At 43.1% G+C, this 11,980-nt stretch overlaps 1 protein-coding gene across 2 annotated transcripts in view; it reads left to right on the top strand.

The window, feature by feature from the left end:
* Positions 1 to 8,683: 8,683 nt before the first annotated feature.
* Positions 8,684 to 11,980, top strand: part of SLC4A4 (solute carrier family 4 member 4) — a 379,308-nt gene continuing 376,011 nt past the window's right edge. For both annotated transcript variants that reach the window (XM_074274439.1, XM_074274438.1), the window contains exon 1: positions 8,684 to 9,341. The gene's annotated coding sequence lies outside the window, so the exon portion shown is untranslated. The remainder of the gene's footprint in view (positions 9,342 to 11,980) is intronic.

The raw sequence follows: 11,980 nt of genomic DNA, 5'->3' as shown, positions 1-11,980 counted from the left end.
ATATGGGGTCACAACCCATAGTAGTCCTAAAAGGATATCTTGTTTTGAGAATCTCTGATGTATAATCTAATTTAAAAAGTTTTGCCAAGCCATAAGTAAATGTGTGAATTGGAGGAAGATAAGAGTTGGGTGGCATCATGTGGCAACTCATGAGACATGTTAAAACATATAAATACATTTCCCACAGCTTGTGCCAGTGTTGACAGCTTGCAAAAACTTTGTAACTTCCCTTATAGCACCGGCCATCATTCATTGTAAGTCTGGGGGTGGAAGGAGGGAGCAAGAATTATAAACCTACCTCAGCTCATCTCACTGAGGAATCTGTAGGTGGGAATTTGTAGGTGGGGTCTGTAAAAGATATAATGGCAAAGCCCCTGGTTGCCAATCTTGTATCTAAACGGTCTGATTTCACGGTGTCACTTCAGAATGACCTTAAGAATTTGGTGATCAGAAATGGCCTACTCTCTTTCATTAATTACATTGAACCTCTGATTAAATTCTTTCTGAGGATGGCGATTTAGTGACTTTTTTTTTCTTCAATCATCTGGGATTTCAACGGCCACAAGTGCCATGAGAATCCGTCATTTGGGATCCCAACGCTAAAATTTTTTTCACTGTGTTCTTGTTCAGTCATGTGTATTTGACTCTTTGTGACCCTGTTCAGTGTTTTCTTGGCAAAGACACTGTAGTGATTTGCCATTTTCTTTCCTAGCTCATTTTACAGATGAGAAAAACTAAGGTAAAACAGGATGAAGTGACTTGCTTAGGGTCCATCAGCTAGTAAATGTCTAAGGCTTCCTGACTCCAGGACCAGTGTTCTTTTCACTGAGCCATCTGGCTGATCTGCTGTACTGAGGCTTTATTTTTAATTCCCACCATGTGGGATACAAGTAACATTAGGTAATTTCATAAACTGTATTCCATCAGAAAAATACTAAGGGCATATAGCTATGTGACCTCAGGCAAGTCACTTAACCTTGGACATAAGTTTCTCCATGTGTAAAATGAGAGTTTAAATTAAATGTCCTTTTAGAACTCTTCTACCTTCAATGTTATATCTCTATGTAAGAATAGGTGCAAATGTCTCTTACAGGGCTTTACTACATGTAAAGGTTTCTCTTATTACCACTAGATGGCACAATATTCTGCCTTTTTTTCCCCTTCCATCTTTTCCTGTTTTCTGTAAACAGTTTAGGAACAAACGACTGCTGAAGTCTTTAAAAAAGAAACAGATTGCAGCAAGGGTTAATTTCCCTGGTTGAGGCCAGGGTGGAATTTCATTTTACATCCTGTTATTTGCTCTTCTGGTTACAAAAATTCAAATGACCAATTCTCTGGTCTTAGCCTTCCAGTTATTGTGTTAATATTTCTAAATACTATTGGTCTATGTAGTAGTTGTTATTGAGTCAGTTCAATTATATCCAATTCTCTGTGACCCCATTTGGGGTTTTCTTGGCAAAGATTTGCCACTTTCCTTCTCTAGACCATTTTACAGATGAGAAGCTGAGGCAAATAGGATTAGGTGATTTGCCCAGAGACACCCTGTTAGTATATTTCTAAGGCAAGATTTGAATTCAGGAAGGTGAGTCTTTCTGGCTTCAGGCATGGCACATTGTACCACCTAGATGCCCCACTGGTCTAGTACTTAGTGGAAAATCAGCACCATTTTTCTCTCTCTCTCCTCTTTTCTCTTCCTCCCTCCTCTTTCCTCCTTCTCTTTATTTAGTTTCATCTCACTTCTATTCCACAATTGTTATAGTCACTTCACTGATTTCTTAAAACACCCAACATAGGAGAAAACTAATTCTTTTTAGTTTTAATTCAGGTCAAGGGGCAATTTAAATTTCAAATCAAAGAAAGGAAAATTTAGCATCTGTGGTTCTCGAAGAGGAAAATTGTCAAGGAAAACATTTTATAACTGTAGAGTCACTAGGCTAAGTTAATCAATAGCCTTTCTAAGGAAACAATGGAGTAAAAGGCCCTATACTCAAATTCTGATTTTGACACTTAAGTATCTGTGTGATTTTGAATAACTCACAATACCTTTCTAGGCCTCATTTTTCCATATCTGTAAAATGACGGTAGACAAGATGGTCTCTGAAAGGTTCCTTTCAGCTCTAGAGTTAAGACCTTAAAACATATATGAATTGGGTAGCTAGGTGGTACAGTGGATAGAGCACTGGGCCTGGAGTCGGGAGACCCTAGTTCAAAACCAGTTTGACAATTCCTCAAATTCCTGAGCAATTGCTTATCTTTGTTTGCTTCAGTCTCCTCATCCGTAAAGTGAGTTGGAGGAGAAAATGGCCATATCTATAATATCTTTGGCAAGAAAACCCCAAATGGGGTCCCAAAGAGTCAGATCTGGCTTAAGTGACTGTCAACAACAACAAATATATGAATCAGTAAACACCTACAGAGAAAGCACTGAATTTGGAGTTGGAAGACTTGGGTTTCAGTCTCACTTCTGCTACAATATATCACTCATGTGACTTCTGCCTGTAAAATTAGAGGGTTGGATGAGAATATGTTCTCTCAAGTCTCTTTTCAGTACTATGGCCTATTGTCCAATATATCATAATGAAAGTTGTGATTTTGATGCTGTGAATGGAAATAATGTCTCATTAGAGGTGAAAAGATGGCAGAAAGAAGTGGTTGGATGGCAGCCAAGTGTTGTCCTTTTCATTTAAATGACATTAATTGAATAAAGAATTCAACTCTTTAAAAACTTAAACTCCACCCAAATTTTATCAGTTTCAAGGTAAATTTAATAGTGAGATGCTGTCTTGTATATGCATTGTGGAAGAGGGCTTGTTCATTGCAGAAGGCCCACCTAGTCAGATGAAAATATTTTCTCCTTTCTCCATCATTCACCAGACCTCCTGACTCATAATGGATGGCTAAAGATATATATGAGAGTTTTTCAGTGGCCCTGGAAATACAATCATTCCAGTTTGGGGATTATATGGGGCTAATTCTGAAATGAAAAATTTGGGGTTGCTTTTATTAGCTAGGTTATGGTTGATTGTCTCTGACATGATGGGTATCAGTTTTAATATTAGCCTAAGGAAATCATTGTTATGAAGAGAAAATTCATATTCTTTAACTTATCTGTAGGAGAGAAAACTATCAGGCAATTTGACCAAGTTACACTACAGAGCCAAAAAAAAATTTTTTTGAGATTATCTATTACTTTGAATTAACCTTGTTATTACTTCTCCATTAATTTAAATAAGTTAGATTTGTGTAAAGACAAACTCCACCAGTTTCTCTCAGACTATTTCTCAGATTCCTGAGCAATCACTTACCTGTTTGCCTCAGTCTCCTCAACTGTAAAGTAAGTGGAGAAGGAAATGGCAAACCTCTACAGTGTCTTTGGCAAGAAAATCCCAAATGGAGTCCCAAAGAGTTGGATATAGTTGAAATGACTCTCAACAACAACAAATATATGAACTGGGGTAATCCTGAAGGCCATAGACTGACAGATTCTACCAAGTTGAGAAAGCTTCAAGTAGAGCCCTGGCAAATGAATTTTTCTCACCAGCTGAGCTACATACACATGGAGAGACAACTGGGCTTTGAATTCTTTTGCGGAGCCATGAAACAAAAGGCAATACATAAGAGTTCTCAGTCTTGCTTGTAGACTACACAGAAGCCTCATGCTTGCATACCATGGATACTTTAAGAACAGAATTGGGAGGTGCTGAACATGAATAACAACACACATGCACAAAAGAAAGAAACATTATGTTTTAACAGATAGGATATGACATCAATTAATAAGTGTTTATTAAGTGCTTATATGTGCCAGACTTTAGGGATACAAGTACAAAGAATGAAGCAATGGCTACTCTTAATGAGCTTACATTCTAATGGAGGAAACAAATACATATAAAAATATAAAATATAATTATAACGTTAAACTATATTGCTTAGTTATTTTCCAGTCTTGTCTTATTCCCTTATCCCATTTGAAGTTTTCTTGGCAAAGATACTGGAATGGTTTGTTATCCTCTTCTCCAGCTCATTTTACAGATGAGAAAACTGAGGTAAACAGGATCACACAGCTAGTAAATGCCTGAGGCTGGATTTGAATTCTTCTTGACTCTAGGTCCAGCAATTTATCCCCTGTGCCATTTAGCTGCCCATCTATATTCACACAAAGTAGTTAATTATCTGATATTATGGGAGAGCCACAGTAATTTGGAGAAAATCAAGAAAGGCTTTATTTGAAGATCCTTAAAGGAAAAAAGTGATTCTATAAGGAATATGGAGAGAGTGTATTTCAGGCAGGGGAAATGGCTTGTGTAAAGTCCAGAGGTACTGATATGGAAGTTGGTCCTAAAATCAGCTGTTTGTAGAGCCAGACCACTAATAATTATAGCAAAAGTCCAAATTAGTTCAAAGTCAGAAAAATAAAAATAAGAAAAACTAGCAAAATACATAACATGCAATGAAGATGACTTTATCTTGATCTATTCAAAAAAGTAACATAATTGAAAAAAATGTGCTATATAACTAGAAGACAGGACAAAGATACAGACTCTATGATTTCCATTCACAAGTCTTAATCATTATTATTAAATTGCCAGTGTAAACTAATATAAATAATGACTACAAAGGTTTAAAAAGGGCTTAGTCAGCAAATAATTGACTTATTTGCCAAGTGGAGACAAATGGAGCACCAAGGCCAGCATGGGTTTAGCATATAATTTAATTGGTCAATATCTTATGGAGAAAGATGGACTAGATTAGTAACAGCTAATCTTCATAAAAGAGAGAGAAGCAGGAAAAGGAAAAAACTAGTTTAAAGAAAAATTTGAAGAGGCCCAACCCAATAAAATTGTCCTTAGAAATGCCTTTTCATCATTTCAAGATGAACATGAAGGAGGAGAACAGTGGAAGAAAAAAGGAAAATTTCTGCAAAAATTGTAACAATTTTTTTTTCTCTACTGAAGAGAGTAGAGAAATTGCACTTGACTCTTGCTTGTGGAGAAGGTAAAAATGGCATTAAGGAGATAAGGATGGGGAAAAACAGCTGGATTAGGTTAAATCTTAGGAGTTTTCTTTCCCTTTTTTTGTTGTTGAGATAATTGGGTTTGTGACCTGCCCAAGGTCACATAGATAGGACATGTTAAGTTTCTAAGATCGTAGTTGAAGTCAAGTGCTCCTGACTATAGGGTTGGTGGATTGTTCACTAAATGATTTAGCTGCCCCAGGATTAGATTAAATCTTAAAAGTCATCCAGGTAACAAAACTTTGAAGACATAGAAGGATCAACTCACAAGATATCTGAAGGAGAAAATGCCACCCTCCTCCCCCCAAAAAATCTTAGGACATATTTACGCTCTACAAACAGCAACTAAAAAGCAACAACCACCATTTTATATGTCTATTTTCATATTGACACAAGAATTTTTAATAAGAATCACCTATATATGTTCTTTTGTGAAGGAACAGGTAGGTTTTCACAAGTGAAATACCATACTAGATCTCTATCATTACACAACTGACCAAAAAACCGAGAAAACAAAGTTGTTGTTATTGATTTATTTCAGTTATATTTGACTCTTTGTGATCCTATTTGGGGTTTTCTTGGCAAAGATACAGGAGCGGTTTTCCATTTCCTTCTCTGAGAGAATATAATATCCTACTTCATTTGTTGATGGTTAATGATTTTTTTTTTAAAGGCAGTTGATTTGGTTGAGAAGAATGTTATCTTATGCCTCTTTTCCAACAAGTTCTTCCATCCATACGTCAAAATTATGTAAAGATGTAATAATAGAGATGAACTTGTTTTGACTACCCCCCAGTCAGATGTTCCAGGCAAGGTATAAGATATTGAAGGAGGTCCAGCACAGAATCTAACAGAGATCTATGAAGAAGTCTTGTGAATGGCAACGTCTTCTAGACAGATGTTCCAAGATATTGTTCTGTTTATGTGAAGTCCCAGAAGAGAGAAGAGTTTCCTGGAAAAAATCTATAAGTACTCAAAAGCATTTGATTTAACTATCCATATTGGAAAAAAAACCTCAAGAGAATAAAAAAAATCCATCATTCAAATTATGGTAGGTAGTTGGAAAGATAACCTATAGTAGGCAGACAATACGAGTGGACACCATATTGGATCCTGATTTAAATAGGAGGAAAATGGACTGAATTGCCTTTGGGAAATTACAAAATTCTTTTAATGGCCTCAAACTTCTCCTGGAAACAAAGATGCATCTTTTAAAGAATAGAATAGATGTCTCAGAGGACAATAGAGAGAGGCATGCTGGATGTGAGCTGGCTATTCCATGAAATAAAAGTGACATCAGTGTCTGTTCTCAAAGGGTTACATTCTAATATGGGAAATAACATGTACATGTACACAAGATGGGACACAAAATAATTACAAGGCGGCCTGAGAGGGAAAGACATGAGCAAAGGGACAGACCAAGAAAGGCTTTTTGTAGACAGTAATACCTGAGTTGAGTTTTGAAGGAAGCCAGGGATTTTAGGCAGTAGAATTAAGGTGCAAGATCATTCCATGTGTGGCTTAGCCATTCATATAGGATAGCCAGTATAAAGGCATAAGAATTGAGGATAGGTTGCTATCTCTATGGAATAAGAAATCCAACATGGCTGGACCAGTGTTTGGGAAGGAAGTAATGTGTAAGAAGACTTCAAAGATAGCAAGAAGTGAGGTTGTGAAGTACTTGAAACACCATAGTTTATATTTGATCCTAGAGTTATTAGGAAATTATGGTGTAGGGCAGGGGTTCTCAAACTACAGCTCCGCCCCCCCTCCCCCCCAGATGCCGCTAGCTGAGGACGTTTATTCGGCCTCCCAGATTATGGCAAATGGGCTGAGGGGTGGAGACAAAGGGTGAGCTTTTGTTTTTCTATAGTACGGCCCTTCAACAGTCTGAGGAACAGGGAACTGGCCCCTATTTTAAAAGTTTGAGGACCACTGGGTAGGGAGTCACATAAACCCAAACTTTAGGAAAATCACTGTGGCAGATGTTTATGGAGAATGGATTGAAATGAGGAAAGAATGGAGGCTGGAAAACCCATAAGAAAGTTATTTCAATTATCCAGATGGAAGACGATCAGGGTCTGAGCTGCGGTGGTTGTTGTTTGGGTGGAGAAAAAAGTGGTGACAGAAATGACAATTGAATGTGACAATTGAATATGTGGAGTAACTGAGTGGAGGATGACATAAAAAGTTATGAAGCTGGGTAATGGGAAAGATGGTGGTGCTCTTCTCAGAGGCTGAAAAAAACAACTGAAGAGTGGTGGCTTTGGGAAGAAAGATATTAAGTTAGATGACATAGCTAGATGACATAGATTGATAGCTAGAGTTGGAGTCAGACACTTCCTGGAACTCTGACTCTAGCAAACTACTTAATTCCTCTCAGCCTCAGTTTCCATGTCTGTACAATGGGCGTAACAACACTTACCTCACACAGTTGTTGTAAAGATAGGAAGAAAATGATACAGTCTGTGTAAAACACTTAACTATAAAAATGTTAGCTATTTTGTCACCATCACCGAGTTGCATACTAAAAGGGTTAGAAGGTCTCTGGTATGTGAGATATGAAAAGATATCCACTTTGGACAGGAAGACACGCACTCGGAGAGGAGGCTGGGGTGGGTTTGAAGCCTGTACGACAGAGGGAGTGCCTATCGATCCATTGAGGACTTGACTTAGGAGTTCCAGGCAGTGATCAGTAAGTCGTCGTATGGTAACTGCATTGGCATTTCTATTTTTGCTCGGCTGGTTTATTTAACTTTCGCTCTTTTAACAAGTCAAAAGCTGTTTCCAAGCATTTAAGGCAATTAGGCTGGGACCCATCCAAGAACAAATGATCACTTTGTTGGCTCACCAAACAGCCCTTTGATGAGCTAACAGTCCAAGCCGGCAGCCATCAGTTACATAAACAAATGCTATGGTCTAGAACAGAAGTATCAACAAGGGCACCAGTAGCCGAGAGCTGACTGATGGTCTGCAGCGTCCTTACAGGGTTCTTGCAAAGCCGGGATAGTGTATTCTTAGAGAGGCTTATAGAGTGAGCAGCCAGTCTCGGGTCAGCAGAGGCAAAGAAATCCTTCCCGGGGAGGTATCTGTCAAGATGACCAAGGAGACTTAAGAAGGGAGGGGGCGTAGGTACCCGGCTGTGGGGGAGGCGCGGAGGCAGCGTGCAGGGGGGTGCGGAGGCGGGAGCCCGGCTTCAGAGCCACCCGGTTTTTCTCACCTGCACAAAGATGGGGTCGGACTAGTTGAACACTGAGGTCTCTTCCAACTCTAGAGCTAGGATCCCAAAGGCGGCAAAGGCAGCGGGGCTGTGAGGAGGAGGCAGGACTCCTAACCGCCGCCGCCGCCGCAGCATCCCTACCAGCTCCGGGAGCGGCAGCAGCAGCCCCACAAACCCCGCCGCCGCCTTCCCCTCCCAGCCCAAGTGAGCACAAGTTGCAAAGCCTGCAGGCGAGGTGAGCCAGCCTCGGGCGGCCGCCGAGGCCCCTCCCCCGTGCCCTGGAAGCCTTGAGCTCCAGTGACGCCCCGAGCAGCAGCAATCGCAGAGAGGGGTGGGGTGTTGGGGGAGTGTGGTGGGGTGGGGAGCAGAGGGGAGGGCCGGGCCGAGTCCGGTCTGGGGACGGCCGAGGCTACTCACTGCTTAAATATGGATCGCAGGCTCGCACTCCCAAAGGCAGCGGCGGCGGCGGCGGTAACAGCGGCGGCCGGCCTCTGCTCTCCGCGACACTCCGCGCCACGCCACGCGCGCCCGGGCCGTGCCCCTGGCCAGGCACCACTGCAGCATGATTAGTTATTGGCAGTCCTATCGGTGATCCCAACACACCGGCAGGCGCTGCAGAAGGAACCGTAGAGAAGAACGCACACACACACTCACTCACACATACAAACAATAACTCCCCTCCCCCTCGCTCACGGCACACTCGCGCGCTCGCTAGATCCCGGCTGGCCAGTGGCGGGGCCGTCTCCCATCCGCCGCTCCCGGGCTCTCGGCCGTGCCAGGCGCGGAGGAGTCCGCTCCCCGGCCCCGGCCGTGCTCTCGGCCCTCACCCCCCTTCTCCCAGAAGTTGTGGCCGCCCGTCAGTCCGCTCCCTCGGCTCGCCGGGCTCGCACTGCGTGGCCGCCCGCCGAGGCGAGTGGAGTAGCCCCGAGCGCTGCCCCGCAGGTTGAAAACTTTGCGCAGCTCCCGCCGGCCGGGCAGCGCGGCGCCCACGCCGGGGGGCTCTCGGCTCCGTCCCCCGCACAGCCCGGAACCACGAGCGGCCGCTGCCCCGGCAGCCCCAGACCCCGCCGCCAAGCTGGAGGAGCGACGGAAGACGGATCCCAGGAGGTGAGTGTCCCGGGAACCTGCCGGAGGAGGCGGGCGGGCGGCCCTCGGCGCGTTCCGGGCGGTGCGGGGGCCCGGGCCGGGGCAGAGCGGGATGACTCGTGGAGGAGGGAGCCGCCGGCTGGCTGTCCGGAGAGCGAGGTTAGCCCGCAAGGGCGCAGGCTGCGCGGCAGCAGCAGCCGGGAAGAGTCCAGTCTCCAACCTAGAGCTCAGGGCAGGACTGCTGGTTTCTCTCGAAAGATGACAAGGACCATCCACTGGAAGGGCTGAAGGAAAGGGGGATCAGAATCAAATCTGGTGGGGGCAAACTGGGTGCGGAATACTTTTCTTTCTTTCTTTTTAAACGGGCAGAAGAAGGTGGGAGGGGAGAGCCAATCTGTGGGTGGTCCTCCTTGCCTCTGTTTCAATGTCCTGCTAAAGATCCGAGGCAGCTGTCCTGGTGCTTGACCGCCTAGCGAACCTGTCTATCCGGGCAGCCCCAGGGGAGGTGAGGGCCGGCTGGCTTTGGGCACCTCCTCGGTTATTTGGGGGTGTCGGATCCCGGCCGGTCCGCTCTCCTAGAGGCCTTCGGGAAGTTCCCCGTCATTTACCTCCGGGGACCAAACGGACATACATTTGGCTCCCTGGCGAGGTGAAGGCTGGGGGTGAGTCAGGCAATTTCTCTGGAAATAAAACGTCCACATCCCTTTGCCAGCAGCCGGCAGAGGTTTGACGAGAGCTTCTCGTGGCCAGCCAAAACTTAGCTCTTCTACAGGTACGGGGCAAAGTGTGTTGCAAGAAAAGTCTGTGCAGGGTCGCCCCTCTATGTGCATATTCCTGCATTTTTGCCAGTTGCTACTAACAGTTATCAAAAGAAGGCAGGAACCGGCCAAATCTGGAGAACAGCAATAGCCACCACGAGGGAACACATTCTCTTTTTTGGTAATCTACACAGTAGTGTGTCCACCGACGTGGCGAAAAGCACGACGCTTGTGCCTCTCACCAGTTCCTTATCAATCTTGAGTCTGCCGGCTTTCCTTCTTTGCCGGGGCCCCTCAGTGCTCAAGATATATTTGTTGAGTGAAATGGTCCTCGAGGTGCACCGAGACTGTACGCAGTTTAAACATCAAAGACCAGGTTTATTTCAGTTCAATTTAACAAGCAATTATTAAGGGCCACTGTATGCAAGACCATCCTGTTTCTAATAAACTGTCATCATCTCTAGATGTAGCAATTCAGTTCAGTTCAATTCAACAAGAAAGGAATCGTGCGGGGCAGCTAGGTGGCGCAGTGGATAGAGCACCAGCCCTGAGTTCAAAATTGACTTCAGATCCTAGCTGTGTGACCCTGGGCAAATCACTTAACCCCAATTGCCTCAACATAAAAAAGAAAGGAATCATGCACTTATTAAGCACCTACTACATGCCTCTATGCTAAGCACTTTATAAATATCTTATCTGATTCTCACAAGAACCCTGGAAGATAGGTATTATTTTACATTTTATTTTACAGTTGAGAAATCTGAGGCAAGCTTCCACGGAGTTACTTACCCAGCAACTTAGTCAGAGTCTGAAACTGAGCATGTAATCCTCTGAGAGGAGGTGGCTTTGTAGCTAAAGGAAATCTTCGCTCACCTAAAACTCACATTTTGTTGGATGCACTCTCTTCACTTTATATTTCTGGGATTTGTGGTTGGAGTGCCTGGCATCTAATAAACGTTTAAAAAAATGCTTGTTAGGTGATTGATATTGGAATTAATTGCTTACATCCTAAAGCACTGGAAATCATTCTTGGTCAAAGAAATAGATTTTTCAATTGCTTTCTAAGAGAGAAGGTGATTGGATAATGGTTAGGTAACAAAACTTGAAGTTGGGGGTCTCTGTTTATTCCATGTCTTACATCATTGAGGAAAAAATCCTCACTTTCATTTTGACTTTAGAAGAAGTTATAAGTGTTAGATCTTGTGAAATCCTCCACCCGGCATGATTACATTTGAATTCTATCCAGAGCTAATAAGTAATGTAAGAAAGGCACTTTTTTGGGGAGGAGGGTCATTGGTGTGGGGAATTGTAGGTGAAGAAAATCCTTCTCCCAATTCAGATGGACTCCTGTCCAGTAATTTATAGGCTCAGAGGGCACTAAGATTAAATGGCTTAACTGGGGTCACACAGCCAGGATATGTTTCAGAAATGAGATTTGAACCCAACTTCTTCATAGGTGCTGGAATGGTTTTCCCTCCCTTTCTCCAAAGTATTTACATGCATAGTTAAGGGTAGAGCTTTTCCTTAAGGACCATTAGAAGCATATTCATAGCCTTAGTCCTATTTATTTTTAAAAAGTAGAAAAGCAGACACACAAAAAAAACACCCTTGTTTTTAAGAGGTAGCCTAATGCAAAGAACACTGAATCTGTAGTCAGAAGCCCAGCCTTTGAAATGAGGTCTTGCTATTTCCTACCTATCTGACCTTGGTCAAATTCTTGTGTATCTATTGGCTTCCCCGTAGGTCAGGCTGGGGGATGGCTGAGGTCACTTCCAGCTCTAAGTGATCTGTGATCTGCATTTCCCAGAACGATTCATACAGTCATTTAGAATCTGATCGCTTTTAGGGCATCATAAATGGACCATTTCTGGAGAACAATAAGGTGATATTAAATTACTTGTC

This window comes from Sminthopsis crassicaudata, chromosome 6 (assembly GCF_048593235.1).
Source record: "Sminthopsis crassicaudata isolate SCR6 chromosome 6, ASM4859323v1, whole genome shotgun sequence".
In the NCBI taxonomy this organism is placed as follows: Eukaryota; Metazoa; Chordata; class Mammalia; order Dasyuromorphia; family Dasyuridae; genus Sminthopsis; species Sminthopsis crassicaudata.
The sequence above is the reverse complement of the archived record's forward strand: the minus strand, read 5'-3'. Positions and strand labels throughout refer to the sequence as shown.